Raw genomic sequence first — 5,929 nt, 5'->3', positions numbered from 1 at the left:
CATAACAACTTCACCAGTCAGTACAACAGACACAACATATAGTATAACAACTTCACCGGGCAGTACAACAGATAGTATAACAACCTCACCAGTCAGTACAACAGATACAACACACATTATAACAATCTCACCAGTCAGTACAACAGATACAGCACACATTATAACAACCTCACCGGGCAGTACAACAGATACAATAGACATTATGACAACTTCACCAGTCAGTACAACAGATACAACAAATATCATAACTTCACCAGTCAGTGCAACAGATACAACAAATATCATAACAACTTCACCAGTCAGTGCAACAGATACAACAAATAGCATAACAACTTCACCAGTCAGTACAACAGACACAACATATAGTATAACAACTTCACCAGTCAGTACAACAGATACAACAAATATCATAACTTCACCAGTCAGTGCAACAGATACAACAAATATCATAACAACTTCACCAGTCAGTGCAACAGATACAACAAATAGCATAACAACTTCACCAGTCAGTACAACAGACACAACAAATAGCATAACAACTTCACCAGTCAGTGCAACAGATACAACAAATATCATAACAACTTCACCAGTCAGTACAACAGACACAACATATAGTATAACAACTTCACCAGTCAGTACAACAGATACAACAAATAGCATAACAACTTCACCAGTCAGTACAACAGACACAACATATAGTATAACAACTTCACCAGTCAGTACAACAGATACAACAGATATTATAACAACTACACCAGTCAGTACAACAGATACAACAAATAGCATAACAACTTCACCAGTCAGTGCAACAGATACAACATATATCATAACAACTTCACCAGTCAGTGCAACAGATACAACAAATAGCATAACAACTTCACCAGTCAGTACAACAGACACAACATATAGTATAACAACTTCACCAGTCAGTACAACAGATACAACAGATATTATAACAACTACACCAGTCAGTACAACAGATACAACAAATAGCATAACAACTTCACCAGTCAGTGCAACAGATACAACAAATATCATAACAACTTCACCAGTCAGTACAACAGACACAACATATAGTATAACAACTTCACCAGTCAGTACAACAGATACAACATATAGTATAACAACTTCACCAGTCAGTAGATCAGATACAACAAAAATCATAACAACTTCACCAGTCAGTGCAACAGATACAACAAATATCATAACAACTTCACCAGTCAGTGCAACAGATACAACAAATATCATAACAACTTCACCAGTCAGTACAACAGACACAACATATAGTATAACAACTTCACCAGTCAGTACAACAGATACAACATATAGTATAACAACTTCACCAGTCAGTAGATCAGATACAACAAAAATCATAACAACTTCACCAGTCAGTACAACAGATACAACAGATATTATAACAACTACACCAGTCAGTACAACAGATGCAACAAATAGCATAACAACTTCACCAGTCAGTGCAACAGATACAACAAATATCATAACTTCACCAGTCAGTACAACAGATACAACAAATAGCATAACAACTTCACCAGTCAGTAAAACAGATACAACATATAGTATAACAACTTCACCAGTCAGTACAACAGATACAACATATAGTATAACAACTTCACCAGTCAGTAGATCAGATACAACAAAAATCATAACAACTTCACCAGTCAGTGCAACAGATACAACAAATAGCATAACTTCACCAGTCAGTGCAACAGATACAACAAATAGCATAACAACTTCACCAGTCAGTAAAACAGATACCACATATAGTATAACAACTTCACCAGTCAGTACAACAGATACAACAGATAGCATAACAACTTCACCAGTCAGTGCAACAGATACAACAAATATCATAACAACTTCACCAGTCAGTGCAACAGATACAACAAATATCATAACAACTTCACCAGTCAGTACAACAGATACAAGAGATAGCATAACAACTTCACCAGTCAGTGCAACAGATACAACAAATATCATAACAACTTCACCAGTCAGTGCAACAGATACAACAAATATCATAACAACTTCACCAGTCAGTGCAACAGTAACAACAAATATCATAACAACTTCACCAGTCAGTACAACAGATACAACAGATATTATAACAACTTCACCAGTCAGTACAACAGATACAACATATAGTATAACAACTGCACCAGTCAGTACAACAGATACAACATATAGTATAACAACTTCACCAGTCAGTGCAACAGATACAACAGATATCATAACAACTTCACCAGTCAGTACAACAGATACAACAGATAGTATAACAACTTCACCAGTCAGTACAACAGATACAACATATAGTATAACAACTTCACCAGTCAGTACAACAGATACAACAGATAGTATAACAACTTCACCAGTCAGTACAACAGATACAACAGATATCATAACAACTTCACCAGTCAGTGCAACAGATACAACAAATAGCATAACAACTTCACCAGTCAGTACAACAGATAGTATAACAACTTCACCAGTCAGTGCAACAGATACAACAGATATCATAACAACTTCACCAGTCAGTGCAACAGACACAACAAATATCATAACTTCACAAGTCAGTACATCAGATACAACAGATAGTATAACAACTTCACCAGTCAGTAGATCAGATACAACAAATATCATAACAACTTCACCAGTCAGTACAAAAGATAGTATAACAACTTCACCAGTCAGTACAACAGATACAACAAATATCATAACAACTTCACCAGTCAGTGCAACAGATACAACAAATAGCATAACAACTTCACCAGTCAGTACAACAGATAGTATAACAACTTCACCAGTCAGTGCAACAGATACAACAGATATCATAACAACTTCACCAGTCAGTGCAACAGACACAACAAATATCATAACTTCACAAGTCAGTACATCAGATACAACAGATAGTATAACAACTTCACCAGTCAGTAGATCAGATACAACAGATATCATAACAACTTCACCAGTCAGTGCAACAGACACAACAAATATCATAACTTCACAAGTCAGTACATCAGATACAACAGATAGTATAACAACTTCACCAGTTAGTGCAACAGATACAATAAATATCATAACAACTTCACCAGTCAGTGCAACAGATACAACAAATATCATAACAACTTCACCAGTCAGTGCAACAGATACAACAAATAGCATAACAACTTCACCAGTCAGTACAACAGATACAACAGATAGTATAACAACTTCACCAGTCAGTAGATCAGATACAACAAATATCATAACAACTTCACCAGTCAGTGCAACAGATACAACAAATATCATAACAACTTCACCAGTCAGTGCAACAGATACAACAAATATCATAACTTCACCAGTCAGTACAACAGATACAACAGATAGTATAACAACTTCACCAGTCAGTACAACAGATACAACAAATATCATAACAACTTCACCAGTCAGTGCAACAGATACAACAAATATCATAAAAATTTCACCAGTCAGTACAACAGATACAACAGATAGTATAACAACTTCACCAGTCAGTACAACAGATACAACAGATAGTATAACAACTTCACCAGTCAGTAGATCAGATACAACAAATATCATAACAACTTCACCAGTCAGTGCAACAGATACAACAAATATCATAACAACTTCACCAGTCAGTAGATCAGATACAACAAATATCATAACAACTTCACCAGTCAGTACAACAGATACAACCGATAGTATAACAACTTCACCAGTCAGTACAACAGATAGTATAACAACTTCACCAGTCAGTAGATCAGATACAACAAATATCATAACAACTTCACCAGTCAGTAGATCAGATACAACAAATATCATAACAACTTCACCAGTCAGTGCAACAGATACAACAAATATCATAACAACTTCACCAGTCAGTACAACAGATACAACAGATAGTATAACAACTTCACCAGTCAGTAGATCAGATACAACAAATATCATAACAACTTCACCAGTCAGTGCAACAGACACAACAAATATCATAACTTCACCAGTCAGTAGATCAGATACAACAAATATCATAACAACTTCACCAGTCAGTGCAACAGACACAACAAATATCATAACAACTTCACCAGTCAGTAGATCAGATACAACAAATATCATAACAACTTCACCAGTCAGTAGATCAGATACAACAAATATCATAACAACTTCACCAGTCAGTGCAACAGATACAGCAGAAATTATAACAACTTCACCAGTCAGTACAAGAGATACAACACACAATATAACAACCTCACCCGTCAGTACAACAGATATTATAACAACTTCAACAAATACAACACATAATATAATAACCTCACCGGTCAGTAGATCAGATACAACAAACAATATAACAACCTCACCAGTCAGTACAACAGATACGACACTCAACATAACAAACTCACCTGTCAGTACAACAGATACAACAGATATTATAACAACTTCACCAGTCAGTACAACAGATACAACACACAATATAACAACCTCACCAGTCAGTACAAGAGATACGACACTCAACATAACAAACTCACCGGTCAGTACAACAAATACAACACATAATATAATAACCTCACCGGTCAGTAGATCAGATACAACAAACAATATAACAACCTCACCAGTCAGTACAACAGATACGACACTCAACATAACAAACTCACCGGTCAGTACAACAAATACAACACATAATATAATAACCTCACCGGTCAGTAGATCAGATACAACAAACAATATAACAACCTCACCAGTCAGTACAACAGATACGACACTCAACATAACAAACTCACCGGTCAGTACAACAAATACAACACATAATATAATAACCTCACCGGTCAGTAGATCAGATACAACACACAATATAACAATCTCACCAGTCAGTACAACAAATACAACACATAATATAATAACCTCACCGGTCAGTAGATCAGATACAACAAACAATATAACAACCTCACCAGTCAGTACAACAGATATTATAACAACTTCACCAGTCAGTACAACAGATATTATAACAACTTCACCTGTCAGTACAACAGATACAACACACAATATAACAACCTCACCAGTCAGTACAACAAATACAACACATAATATAATAACCTCACCAGTCAGTACAACAGATACAACACACAATATAATAACCTCACCGGTCAGTAGATCAGATACAACAAACAATATAACAACCTCACCAGTCAATACAACAGATATTATAACAACTTCACCAGTCAGTACAACAGATACAACACATATTATAACAACTTCACCAGTCAGTACAACAGATATTATAACAACTTTACCAGTCATTACAACAAATACTACACTCAATATAACAACCCCACCGGTCAGTAGATCAGACACACCACTCAATATAACAACACCACCCATTAATACAACAGGTACAACACTCAGAGTAACTGTCACAAGTCTCAATGCAACAATCCCTTTAGTCAATACAGCAGTCACATCATTTAACACAACTGCTGTGACAGTCACAACACTTGATAAAACTATAACAACTCTCAGTACATCCATCACTCAACTTAATACAACAAGAATGCTACTTAATACAACTGTCATACCACTCAACTCACCTGCACTAAATCATACAACAGTCACGGCTGAAAATGCGACACAATCTTACACAAGTAATTCTCTATTATCTGGTGCAGAGTTCACCACCACAACATTTCCGCCAAATACAACGCTGTCTAACTTGACAATACCATCACAAAGCACATTACATTTAAATGCAACAACACCCCCATTAAACACAACACAACACACCGCCATAATTACAAAAACTTCAAATAATACAATCCTAGCACACACAACAGAATCGCCAATTAACATAACTGAATCAAAGGCAACTCAACCTCTTGTCAATATAACTGAATTCAATACAACCGCCATTCCGTATGACACA

Source organism: Gobio gobio (assembly GCF_949357685.1).
Source record: "Gobio gobio genome assembly, chromosome: 23".
Classification (NCBI taxonomy): Eukaryota; Metazoa; Chordata; class Actinopteri; order Cypriniformes; family Gobionidae; genus Gobio; species Gobio gobio.
The sequence above is the reverse complement of the archived record's forward strand: the minus strand, read 5'-3'. Positions refer to the sequence as shown.